The sequence below is a fragment of the Myotis brandtii genome, unplaced genomic scaffold (genome assembly GCF_000412655.1).
Source record: "Myotis brandtii unplaced genomic scaffold, ASM41265v1 scaffold119, whole genome shotgun sequence".
Taxonomy (NCBI): Eukaryota; Metazoa; Chordata; class Mammalia; order Chiroptera; family Vespertilionidae; genus Myotis; species Myotis brandtii.
Window position 1 is genome coordinate 741,649 of NW_005354132.1, and position 13,711 is coordinate 755,359.

Below are 13,711 nucleotides of genomic sequence, written 5' to 3' on the forward strand. Positions count from 1 at the left end.
GTCTCTCAATGGACGATGCTTGGCACATGTCTCTCAATGGACGATGCTTGGCACATGTCACTCAATGGGCGATGCTTGGCACACGTCTCTCAATGGGCGATGCTTGGCACACGTCTCTCGATGGGCGATGCTTGGCACACGTCTCTCAATGGGCGATGCTTGGCACACGTCTCTCGATGGGCGATGCTTGGCACACGTCTCTCAATGGGCGATGCTTGGCACACGTCTCTCGATGGGCGATGCTTGGCACACGTCTCTCAATGGGCGATGCTTGGCACACGTCTCTCGATGGGCGATGCTTGGCACACGTCTCTCAATGGGCGATGCTTGGCACACGTCTCTCGATGGGCGATGCTTGGCACACGTCTCTCAATGGGCGATGCTTGGCACACGTCTCTCGATGGGCGATGCTTGGCACACGTCTCTCAATGGGCGATGCTTGGCACACGTCTCTCGATGGGCGATGCTTGGCACACGTCTCTCAATGGGCGATGCTTGGCACACGTCTCTCGATGGGCGATGCTTGGCACACGTCTCTCAATGGGCGATGCTTGGCACACGTCTCTCAATGGGCGATGCTTGGCACATGTCTCTCAATGGGCGATGCTTGGCACACATCTCTCAATGGGCGATGCTTGTCACATGTCTCTCAAAGGACGATGCTTGGCACATGTCACTCAATGGGCGATGGTTGGCACACGTCTCTCCATGGGCGATGCTTGGCACATGTCTCTCAATGGGCGATGCTTATCACACATCTCTGAATGCTTGCTACACATCCGGTGCTAATTTTCCAGGACCAAGCTCCTACTAACCTGCTATACCCATTTACTTTTGTGACTCGGTCCATACACTGAGCCCACATGGTATTTGCACCAAGAAGCCCAACAAGGCCTCCAGAGAAGGTCACGCCATGTACCTCTCAGCATCCCTAGGGAGCTGGGCCGCCACCTTCTCCAGGGGGTTCCGCCTGATTGCTTTGGAAGTTCCAATCTCGGTGACCACACTCTGCCCTGGTCGGATCCCAAGAGCACGAGCATGTGGCAATCGAGGCTAATGCATGACCCCAAAGAGAGTAATTAATTATGTCACAGCCGATAAATACCGGCACAATTAGTGTTCACTCCTTTGGAAATTACATCTTACCTCAAGATAGCCCTGCTCTCTGACCTTGTCAATACATTGATATGTTACAAATAAGTGGTTTTATTGGGAGTGAGATGCAAGCTATCTTGAAACTAAATGTGACTAGAATACGCTTCCCAGTAAAGCAGTTTCACTCAGATGCAAAATGATGCTAGAACCCCAAACCTCACCATGGTCCTCAGCAGCAGTAGGAACACTGACCCAGTCATGGGCTGAATAATGTTCCTACTGGTGACTCTGAGCAAGAAAAGGGAATCAAGGAAAGGAGGAGGAGGAGGAGGAGGAGGAGATAAAAGAAAGACAAGCCATTATCCAGGAATCTGGGATGATGAGGGTGGGGAGAGGACATCAGAGCAGGCAAAGAAAGAAATGGGAAAAGATAGAAAGGGGGACTGGGGGACAGGGTGCAGCCAAGGGCCATTCACTGCACCAAGTGGTCTCTCTCTCTCTCTCTCTCTCTCTCTCTCTCTCTCCCCCACCACCACTTTTTATCCACTTAATTAATTCAGTACAAATGGATATGGCACCAACTATAAGCAAGGCTCTCTAGAAATCCTCAGGGATGAGATACAGAAATACATGGTTTCTGATTTTAAATTACATACATTAGTTCCACTGGGGTTAAATTGTAGACACAAATACCAATACTACTAGCTGGACATTACGAAGTTTGCCATAAAGCTCTCCGTTAGTTTCAAATAAGACATTCTTGGCCAGGGGTGAGGAATTTCAGAGAGGAGTTGTAATTTGAGCAGCATCTAACTAAATGAATGCACTCTTTCCTGGTGCTAAGGAATTTTTTCTTTCCAGGGATTCATGGTAAGAAGCTAATCTTCATCTCAGAGAAAATTGTGGAACCAAATGACAGATGAGCTGATAATGAAATGTGGAACTGCTTCCAGAGATTTCTAGGTGTAAAGTTTGCCCACACGATACATCTGCAATCAGGCTGTATTCCCACCTTGTCTTCTACATTTAGTTCCGGGCCCTCCTCTTCTCTCCTTAGCGTTTAGCCTCCCCTTCCCCTGCAAGAGCCATAGCTGCAAGGAAGTCTCTTGGGAACCTGTTAAAATGCAGATGAAAAGGCCCTCACCCCAACTAATGGAAGCGGGAGCACAACCTGAATTTCTAATGTCTGACGGGATCCCTAAATGAATTTGAAATGGTTGTCTCTGTAAATTGCAGGACCAATGTCCATTAATGCCGGAAGGTTCTCCCACCTGTTGCATTATGGACACTATGATGTAAAAATATGGGGATCTCTCCCTCTGAAAGCCAGTACATAATGATGACAAGGAGTGTTGGCCTTGTTAAAACTGTTTTTGTGTTCCAGAAGTTTCAGATCTTTTGGAGGATGTTTGGAAGTGGGACAAGAGCAGGAGTTAGACCTCAGGATTTCTTTGACCTGGGTTGAATATCAATGCATTAGGTCACCCAATTAGTCTCTACTGGCTGCATAAACTTGGGGCTGACAAGTCTCAGGTGGAAGGCTCCTGAGAGTAAAAGTGCAAAAACTTCTCCCTCTCCAAGGAATCCGCCCTCTCAAGGATGTTATTTCTTTCCAAGAAACACAAATTAGCTAGCTGCCACTACTAGCCTCCAGACCAACACAAACACCCATCCCCCTCTTGAAATTAACCTTCTATTCTGAATCTAAACAGTGTCTAATTAGCCCCAAGCACTGGTGAACGAACTGAAAGAGAAGTCTATAGGAAATTAAAACAAGGGATAGTTTTACTGATGGAACAAAAAAAGAAGAGGAAATAGCAAAAGGCCATCGTCCAATTATCCTCTTTCAACCTCCGCCCCCTGTTCCTTATCCTGCATCTCCATCCGTCTTCCTTTCTTACAAACCTTGTAAAAGAGTCTGCTTTTCAGACAAATACTTTTCCCATCTCACTTGACACTGAGAAGGCAGGAAAAATATTGCCCATCACGATAAATATCAGTATAATATTCCAATTTTCCAGCATTTGACAGCAATCAAGGGAAGAGTAATGTGTTTGCTCTGTGACTAAATCATTTAGAGACCAAGGTATTCTGTCTCATTCTCATTAGGAAAAAAAATATTCCAATAATCTCATTATCCCAGTGTGAATAACAGTAAAAAGGCACCAAGACTAATGACTTCTCCTGCGCTTGGCTCCATGGACACCAGCCGGCTATGCTTTGATGGGACATGCCTTGGTAATGGGGTCTCTAGCAGTGATCCCGCAGCCTGAGACCTCCTGCTCTGTCTGCAGCAATCTTTACACACATCCCTGGATTCCAAAGACTCTTTTTATGTTCTTTAAAAAAAAAAAAAGAAAAAGCTAACGCCAATGGAAAAAGAATGTGTCATGGCATATTAAACTTTATGAAAATCCTCCTGGAGAATAGCATAATTTCACGGTGCATTACTCTGAAATGACCTAGTACTTGAACAATTAATGTCTAAGGTCTAGCCTTGATTTCCCCTTGCTGTATTTGACCCGTAGCTGGAATTGTCAACAATGCCAAGGGTTGGACAGTGAGTCGTGAGATGAGGAGGAGCCTGGAAAGAATCCCTGTCTGCTGTATTTTCTTTTATCAGACATAGTGCTCTCCTCGGTTCAAAATGAAAGGAGGAAAAAGCAGTGACTCTCATTGGGGTACATCGTAAGCAGTGAAACGGGACAATCAATGGGTCTGGGCTGCCTGACACTACTTGAGCCAATTAAGCAGAGACAAGGTTAAATCCTATGTGAGCATTTATTCCAATACTGCCAGCAGTAAGGGGGAGTAGCAGGTCATCCATGAAAATCTGCTCTACACCCCACCACAAACCAGGTGCTTTTTTGGGTAGAAGAACAAAGATTACGTGGGGAAGTAGGCAAAAGGGATTAAAAATGGGCATGCAAAATGGGCAGTTTATAGGCAATTCGGGCTGGGGGTTTGCAAAGCCCTGGAGGTATGCAAAGCACTGGCGCCTCTGGTTTCTGCAACAAAGTTGTTCATCTTTCCCTGATAATAGCCAGCTCCAGGATGTGGAGGATGGGCTGCATTCCCAGATGAGCTCACATGTGCAATTCCCAGCCAGGTTAGAATGTGCTTTCTTTAATCAGAACCAAGCAATCACGGTTAACAGAGCATGATTAATATTTCTCATAATTATACTGAACCCCAATATTCTATTTCTGCCCCTAACAGCAGCACAGCCTGCCAGGAAAACAGCACAGTCTAGGACACATCAATTCTACTTCTTTTGGGTCTGCCACTAATTTACTGTGTAACTTTGGGTAAACTTCTTTTCCTCTCTGGCCTAAGGTGGGGAATGGAGGGATCTTCCTTGTTATGCATCTAAAAGAAATCCTGTAGTGGTAAGCAAATAGATATAGAATAGGTCCTCTGACCTCCTTGGAATAAATGCTCAGAATTTCTCCTCTAATTATTTTGCTGTCCTTTCTATCCCCTATGTCTCATTCTACTCACTTGTTTATTCCACCTTCCTCCCTGCACCCCATCCCCCTCCACCTACACACAGAGAAGCAGAGAATTGGTAGCCCAAGAGCATCTTCTTAGACTCACATAAGACACTTTAAATTCTTAGGAAAAGGCCATGGTACAGTAGAGTTGGGAGGAATCTTATAAAATATCCATGTGAGTTCCTTCACTCTGAGGGGGAAAAAAGATTCAAAGAAGAGAGAGGTTTCCCAAGACCACACAGTTGTTTATTGGTAGAACCACCAATTCCCTTCTTTGCATAGGACAATGGTCATTTGGGTGATTTTCCAGGGCTTAAATGCAGATAGCTGAGTCCACACACAGAAATAAATAAATAAAAATTGAAAGGAGGCAAAAATTTTGGTTGGGCTTTTTCTCCTCCCATTCTTCCAATCCCCCTTCCTTCTGACTAAGGCAGGGAGCAGTGTCTTTCAGCTGCCCCTCAGAGTCCCCACTCTCTGAGTAGGTAATTTCTTTACACTAAATGACATGTGCTCCATGGAACCACCAACCTCCCAAAAAATTAATTAGAGGGGGGAAAAAAAGATTCTCTTAGTTTGTGATTCAGAGATGTGTTCCCAAGAAAGCAATCTAAGTATCTGATTTGAAAAAAGTTATACTAAGATGAGAATGTTAGGGCCCTGGTCGGGTAGCTCAGTTGGTTAGGGCATCATCCCCATACACCAAGATTTCAGGTTTGATTCCAGGTCAGGGCACATACAGGAGTCAACCCATGAATGAATAAATAAGTGAAACAACAAATCTTTCTCTCTCTCTCTCTCTCTCTCTCTCTCTCATCGGTAAGTAAATTTTTAAAAGAAGGTGAGAATGTTAGGTTTAATTTTCATAAGGGATTTTGTCTTAAAAGAGGAGCTCATTAACTATAAAGCAAGACACTAAATGGATGTTTAAAATGTATAGAGAGAAGAAGGGCCTTTCCTAAGCCTCACCTGATCTACCTAACCCCTCCCGCTTTTGTCCTGCCCTATTGAAAGCTGCCCATTTGTATACTGAGCTGAGATGGAAGCTGGCAAGTCATTTGACTGCTTCTTTAAAAATAAAATTCGTCCTTATGTACAGTCAGCTATTTTGTAGAATAATCGTGTGTTTGTGTCTGTTTGACATTTCCTCATAAATGTATTCAGATTGCTTTTTTTTTTCTTTTGCAGAAATGCCACAAAAGTAATGCTGTGATCTTCTCAATGAAATATATCAGGAAGCAGATCATGTAAATTTGTGCTATTACTGGTGATGTTAACTTTCATCTCTTGATTAAAATGGAGTTTGCCAGGTGACTCCACTCTAAAGTTAATTACTAAGTATTTTGTACTTATTAATTAATAAGTGATTTGTGGGAAGATGCTCTGATAGTATGTAAATATCTTGTTCCTATTCAAATTTTACCTGATAGTTTTAATTTCTATTGATGATCCTTGCCTGAATTATTTAATGTTCTGATGGTACGGAAATGGTGATTTTTCTAATGCTTATACTACTTCTACCTTTATTAGTTGGCATCCTACCATAAGATAGAGCTTTCCCTTCACTTCCGCTCATTCACATTTATATTAACATGAAAACATGAGTTCTTATTTTATTCAGTGGGTCATAACCTGTTACTATCACTATTTATTTTTAATGCTCTAGTTACCAGATTTAGCTAGTAGGAGTTCAGCCAAGCAGACTCTCATATGTGTCTCTCATATCTTCCAACACTCTTTGAGCACTATTTTTTACCCAGGAAGATGGTACAGTCTCATGTACTTTCCCTGACCCAGTCCAATAATTTATTATTTCTTTAAGAAGTCCTGATTTATTTTCATGGATAATGGTATTTAGGGAGCAAATTTAGGTCTGTTCATTGTTCCTGACATGTCAGTGATTCTAGGTCAGTGATGGTGAACCTTTTGAGCTCGGTGTGTCAGCATTTTGAAAAACCCTAACTTAACTCTGGTGTCGTGTCACATATAGAAATTTTTTGATATTTGCAACCATAGTAAAACAAAGACTTATAGTTTTGATATTTATTTTATATATTTAAATGCCATTTAACAAAGAAAAATCAACCAAAAAAGTGAGTTCACGTGTCACCTCTGACACACGTGTCATAGGTTCGCCATCACTGTTCTAGGTCCTCTCAATAGCAAAGCTAAGAAATACATTTATGTATTTATATATAGATATTTGTGTGTATAGATATAGATAGATAGATAGATAGATAGCTAAAACCATGAGTTTGAAGGGGAATATAAGACATTTGGTGGGGGGGGGGTAACAATCTGAATCTGTGCCAGGAACCAGTATTCTGCCGCACATTTTTGCTAGTATAATTAAGCCCCATCCCTCTTATCTGTAATGCTTGTACAGAAGCCATAAGCCAGGAACCATACACAAACCCCGGAGGGGGTTGGCAGCGCTGGCACCAGACAGACCAAGTCTCTGAGTATAATCTTACTTCCCCTATCCCAACCCATGGTGGGGCTGCAAGGCCCTCAAAAGGTCCTGAAACCTGACCCATATTTGGGGGACAAAGGAACTAAAGGGCATAAAGGGAAAGCTTCATCCATATTCACTCACTCAAGCTTTGGAGAACTGACTCCCCTAAGTCACTGAACTAGTACATCTACAAATGAAGGTGTTGTGTGTTTTTTTTCCTGAATCTCCAGGTACTTGTTGTGTGCTTTCCAGTCGCCTGATAAATTCTGTAACAAGTTCACATCAACACCTCCAATTCTAACCCAATACCCCAGGGTTTATTATGTCCTCCCCTCTTTCCATATTTGTAAGGCTCATCTGAACAGTAAGACACTGGCTGCTACTATCCTCAAATTATTTGCTTATTTGCTCAACTCCCTGGGTTTAATTCATATCAGGTTCTCTCCTTGGCCACAGTCACACTAATCTTGACCACACAAATTTTTCCTCATTGGTCTTAACCCTGCTAGGCTATACCACTCCAGTTGAATTTCTGAATAAACCCTTATCCCACAGGACATACCAAATAATTGGTTAATTCTTCATACTCAGACTGTATTGCTAAAATTTTTGTATTGACAGTCAATGCTCTATTAGGAATTTTAAAGAAAATGTAAGGTTCTTTTATATCTATCCATGGTTTTATCTTTTGTGGTGCTCTGCATTCCTTCCTGAAAAATTAGGCTTCCATCAAGTATCAGAAAAGTATTCTTTATAACTTTTGTAGTTCAGATCGGATGAAGAATAATCATCTTTGCTCTTCTCTATCTGAAAAAAGCAAGGATAATTTTACTGGATAGAGATTTTTTTTTATCCTCACCCATGGATATGTTCTTTGATTTTTAGAGAGAGAGGAAGGAAGAAAGAGAGAGAGAGAGAGAGAGAGAGAGAGAGAAACATCATTCTGATCAGGAATTGAACCCATGACCTTTCAGTTTATTGACAATGCTCCAACCAATTAAGCTACAATCTTGAGGGCTAGATATAGAATTTGAGGTTGACAGTGTTTTCCTTTCTTTTAGCACTGAAAGATGTTGTACTATTGTCTTCTCTCTCTATTATTTATGACATAAAGTTAGTCGTCCTTCTTATTGTTGTTCCACAGTACATTTATCTTTTTTAATCTAGCTATTTTTAAGACTTAATTTTTATAGTTAATATTTATCAGTTTGATTATAATGTATTTAAGTGTTATTTCCTTTAATTTATTCTACTTGAGGTTTGCTGAGCTTTTAGGATCTGTGAATTGACACCTTTCATCAATTTTGAAAACTTCTAGGCCATTATCTATTCAAATATTTCTTCTGTTCTTCTCTCCCCCTCTTCTCCTTCTGAGACTCCAGTTATATATATTGTTGGCCTTTTGATATTACCCCATAGGTCTCAAATACTTTGCTTGTTGTTTTTTTTCTTTCTATTATTAGTTTTAGTTTTAGTTTAGTTAATTGTATTGACCTATATTTCAATTCGTGGATAATTTCTTCTGCTGTACCCAGATTGCTATTCAAGCCACTGAATAAAGTATTTCTGATACATATTTTCATTTCTAATATTTCCAGATAGTTCCTTTTTATACTTTTTTAGCTAAAATATTTAATATATTTATAAAGGTTGATTTAAATCCTTATTAGCAAATGATCTCAACATCTGGGCCATCTGTATGTCTCCTATTGATTCTTTTTGATAGCTGAAATTTTCTTGCCTCTCCTCATGTTTTATAATTGTAATTGTATAAAGGACATCATATATACATAAACAATAAAGACTGGAGTAAATAATATTTAACACCGTAAAAAATTACATCTCTTCTTATACCAGGCTGCTAAAGTGTGTAGACAAAGTAAATCTACTCTGCACTTGAGCTGGATCTGGGCTTTTTGCCCCATTAGTTATATTTACCTTTCCAATTGTTCCAAATATTTTGAAGGTGGGATCAGGTATTTTCTTCAGCAGGTCATGACATCTGCATACTGTGACAATCTTGAGAACTCTCTAGGCACTATCATGCCAAATTGGGGGTATCTCTCTCATTTACAGTCTGTCAGATACTTGGGTGCCTGTAAAATATTCTTTGCTTTCCAGTTCTGATGCTGGCTCTCAATATCTGAAAGAAATACTCTGTAGGCCTGTTTCTAGCCCGTACCGAGTCACTAAACTGCACTTGGTAAAGGTCCAGAGAAACGTACAGACATTTCTGTTACCTCTTTTTCCTGTGCCCCACTGGACCCCTGCCTTGCTCTGAGACAGTCCCCTGGTATCAGAGGGAAATCTCTCTCAGTTCTTCCACCCCAGCTGCCCCCACTTTCAGCACATCGCCCAGGTGGTGTGGAGAAGGTCCACGGAAAAGAGTGGTGAACGTATGTAAAATCACTCTGTGCATGGGACTTCAAAATTCTGAACTGTCACATCAGTCTATATGCAGCCATGAAATGTTCATTAAGAGTAAGGTTGCCCTGGCCAGTTTGGCTCAGTGGATAGAGCGCTGGCCTGCAGACTGAAGGGTCCCAGGTTCAATTCCAGTCAAGGGCACATGCCAGGGTTGCGGGCTCAATTCCCAGTGTGGGGCATGCAGGAGGCAGCTGATCAATAATTCTCTCTCATCATTGATGTTTCTATCTCTCTCTCTCTCTCTGCCTTCCTCTCGGAAATCAATATATATATATATAATATCGAGTAAGATTACTTTCTCACTAAACTCTTTTGTGATGGTCTCACTTCCTTTTCCATTATGTCTCTAGCAATAAATACAGCTATGAAACTATTTTCTCTTAGAAAGGGCGCTTCTTTTTTTGGGTTTAGTTTATTTAAAATTCTTTGGATCCTCAGAGCTCTGATGGGTTAAAAAAGAAAAACACTATGATTGTGGTTCATCCAGCTTGTCTTAGATGTTAGGATGAAAATAATTGTCTTCCGCACCACCCTATTTTTTATATCCGCCCCCCACCTTGGTTTCTACAAGTCTAATCTTATTCTCTTCTTTTCTGGATTTTAATTCTTTCTTTGTCAGATCTTGTTCATATCAAGCCTTGGAAAAAACACAACTCGTGGAAAATGTTCAAAATGCAAATTTATATTGGTATGTCACTGTCCATCTATACTTTAAAAAAAAATTATCACCTGAGGATATGTTTTTATTGTTTTTTAGAGAGAGAAAGGGAGAGGGAGAGACAAAGGGAGAGGGGTACATGGGATGATGCCAATGTGAGAGAGAAATCTCAATTGGTTGCTTCCTGCATGTACTCCAGTGGGGGATTGAACCCACAATCTGGTATGTGCCCTGACCAGGAATTGAACCAGCAACTTCTTGGTACATGGGATGATGCTCAACCAACTGAGCCACACCAGCCAGGTCTATACATTTTTTTTTAATTGAGAGGTACCTAGATTGTTTTTTTAAAGGGGGGGGAGTGTCAGTTACACTTGGGAAATACATAAAACCAAAAAATGACTAAAGTCATAGAGTCTCCATTTAAAAATTAGAAATTTCTATTTCAATATGTTGATTTGCATTTAAATCTTAATTCAAAGGTATAACAACCTATTTCCTTTTCTCATAACCCCAAAGGACTTATTGAAAGCAGATAAACTACCCTCAAGAAAGGAGGTGAGGCTCACCTTTCTCTCTTTCTTACCTCCTCTTAGCTGCTGTTTTTAAACCTGCTATGGTTGAACTGGGGGGTAGGGTCAACATGGAAAAGGGAAGGGAGAGGGATGAGAAGGTTCTGGCTTCACTGGTACTGACTTAAGACAGTTCTATTGTCTTGGGGCTTGGCAAGAATATAAAGCTGGCTCTTTCCCTCATAAGCAAATAAGTGGGTTTTTGGAGGCTTCCCTACTAACACCCCAACTGGAACTCCTTCTGACATAGGTCTCCTGGTCAAGATAACTTTTAAAATTACACCAAGCTAACATCTTATCGTGAAGTTCACATCCCTTCTCTGGAATCAAGCACCTTGGACACACTGTTAGAAGGAAACACAATTATCTCTCACTATACTGCTACTGCAGGCCAGCTCAGATGGCCTCTCCCTCACATTACGGTCCCTTAGGCATGTGCTACATGCAGTCACTTGTCCCTCCAACTCTAAAATACAAGGTTTACCTATCAACCTCTCCAGGTGATTTCTCTTACAGCTCCTCTGAACAGACGTGAGTGAGAAATCATAGGAATCCCAGAACAGATTTTTCCCAAAGAAACCATCATTAATTCTCCTACAATCTCAACAGATGCTTTTTCATTTGTCTTGTTAACATGAGAGCAAGCTAAATGTTCTCAGAAGCTTACTTTTACCTATCTGCCTCATTTTGTAATTTTTACATCTATTTTCTCTTGTTGTCTCAGTGAAAACTTCCAATTTAACATTTCGTTTCATCTCCCTTTCCCCCATCCTTTAAATATTGGTATTCCACAGGTTTCTGTCCTTGAGCCAATTATTGCTTCGCTCAATACACCTTCCTTCCCTGAGCAGTTTTTCCACTCTCATAGCAACAATTATGCACATGCAAATTGCTTCCAATCCTTATGTGTAGGTCCATTCCCTCACCTGAGACTCTAATTCCAACCGCTTACTGAATAATAACACTGTGGAGGCTCCACAGAAACTTCGAATTTAACACGTCCCAAATCAAACTTATTATTCTCTTCATTCTGTTTCTAACTTCTTACTTCTGTTTCTTTATCTTCTTGGAATGGCCTTGGCTCCCCCCTCCCCCCACATTTTCTTTCTTTCTATTCATGAAGAAACCTAACAGCCTTCCAGCTTAGATGTCAACTTCTCATTTCCACACCCAGAAAAATGGATTGCTTCTCTTCTAGACCCCTCAGATTTTTCTGTCCTCCGTCAGTGACACGGTCTGCTCTATATTCACTTGTGTGCCCATCTCTGTCTTCATAGTTTGAAGTCCCTCCAAGGCAAGGACCACGTCCCCGTCTTCCCCAGTACCCAGGGTGGTCCTGGTACATAGTCTGCTCTCACTAAATATTTGTTTCATGTTAATTTCTGTTTATAGACAATATATCATTAGACTCTTATGCTTTATCACTAGATGAAAATTATTACTGTCCTCAAATTCCAGACAAGAAAATTATAGTTTCGATGTGTTGAGTCACTAAAAACAAGGTCTCACAGACAAGAAAGAAGCTGAGTCAGCATTTTAGAACTACATTTTACTCACAGCCTAATACTCCTGTTTTCTGGGGTGTTTGTTTTCATGCCAACCTTATAGGGCCTGGCCTTTCAAGCACCCTTCAAGATCTTTCAATCCCTAAGCTCCTGCTGCACGTTTTTAGAAAAAAAAAGGTGTATGAGGATTCTGCCTCTATTCTTCTGATTCCTCTTCATTCTTTCCAAAGAACAGAGCTAAAATCCAGCAATCAATTCCTTTGACTAAGTAATATGTGACAGGCTTCTACTTTGTTTCTTCATGATATCTATATCCATATGAGCAGTTTATAACACTAGTACAATGCCACCCCCATGCATTCCTGCCTCTGTGGTTTACACAAGCACCTCACCTAACATCTGGCCTGCAGTGAAAAGGATATCACAGAGCCAGCACCTCCCCAAGCGCCAGGCATTGTGTTCAGAAGTGCTCCAGGCTGCTTTCTCCAGCCCTGGCCTATGACTCATGGGTGGGCATTGTAAAGAGAGACTGAGCTTTGTTTTGCTAAACTTTTTTATCCTAACAAAGGTTTCTGTCAGCTTTGCCAGCTAATATAGTTACAGTCCTGCATGTTTTAGAACCTGAGATAGAAATAGCAGGTCATGTATTCTAGGAATTGATCCCAGTAGTCAGGGAGCATAAAATTGGGAATGGCAAAAAACCAGTACAAGGGTGTGTTATCAAGCTGATGGACTCCTCGGGCAGTTCGGCGTTAATATCCGTGAAACCCTCTGAGGAGCTGTTGGGAAATGTTCACCTCAGGAAGGAAGTGGAAAGCATTTGTCAGAAGCTCCCATTTCCCCATGGCCAAAGGTTGTTCCAGGGAGCATTGCTCCCACTCACTTCTAAGGTGTGATGTGGATGCCAGTGAACTTCTGCAGGAGTCCCACCCTGGTGTCACCCAATCCTGAGGCAGAAAGCAGGCAAGGGAGTGGGGCTGCGAGAAGCTGGCTGCCCTACCAATGGCTGAGTGAATGTGAGATGATACCTGTAAGAGCCCAGCATAACATGTGTGTCTGAATTGAAGACGTGGTCTCCAGTGACAGAGCTGCACAAGGTACCTGAAGAAGCAAACTCAAAAATCAACTCTGGGGAAGGTATCTTCATCCAGAGCCTCTGGGATCTAGAGAAATAATTCTCAAAGGGCATGGATAGCACAGAACAGTTTTCAATTATATAAGGAAACAAGGAAACAGGAGTGAGAACCAACTGTCTAAAACAGGAGTAGAAACAGGTCCCTAAAGACTTCAGATATTGAAGAAGAAAAAGAAAAAAGACTTCAGATATTGAAACATTGAACATATATTTTAAACCACTCTACTCAGTATTTAAAGAAAATTAAAGTTAAAATATCAGCCTTTAAAAATGACAGTATTTGGCTTGGCTGGGTGGCTGATTGGCGCATCATCCCATACACCAATAATAATAATAATAATAATAATAATAATAATAATAATGATGCTAA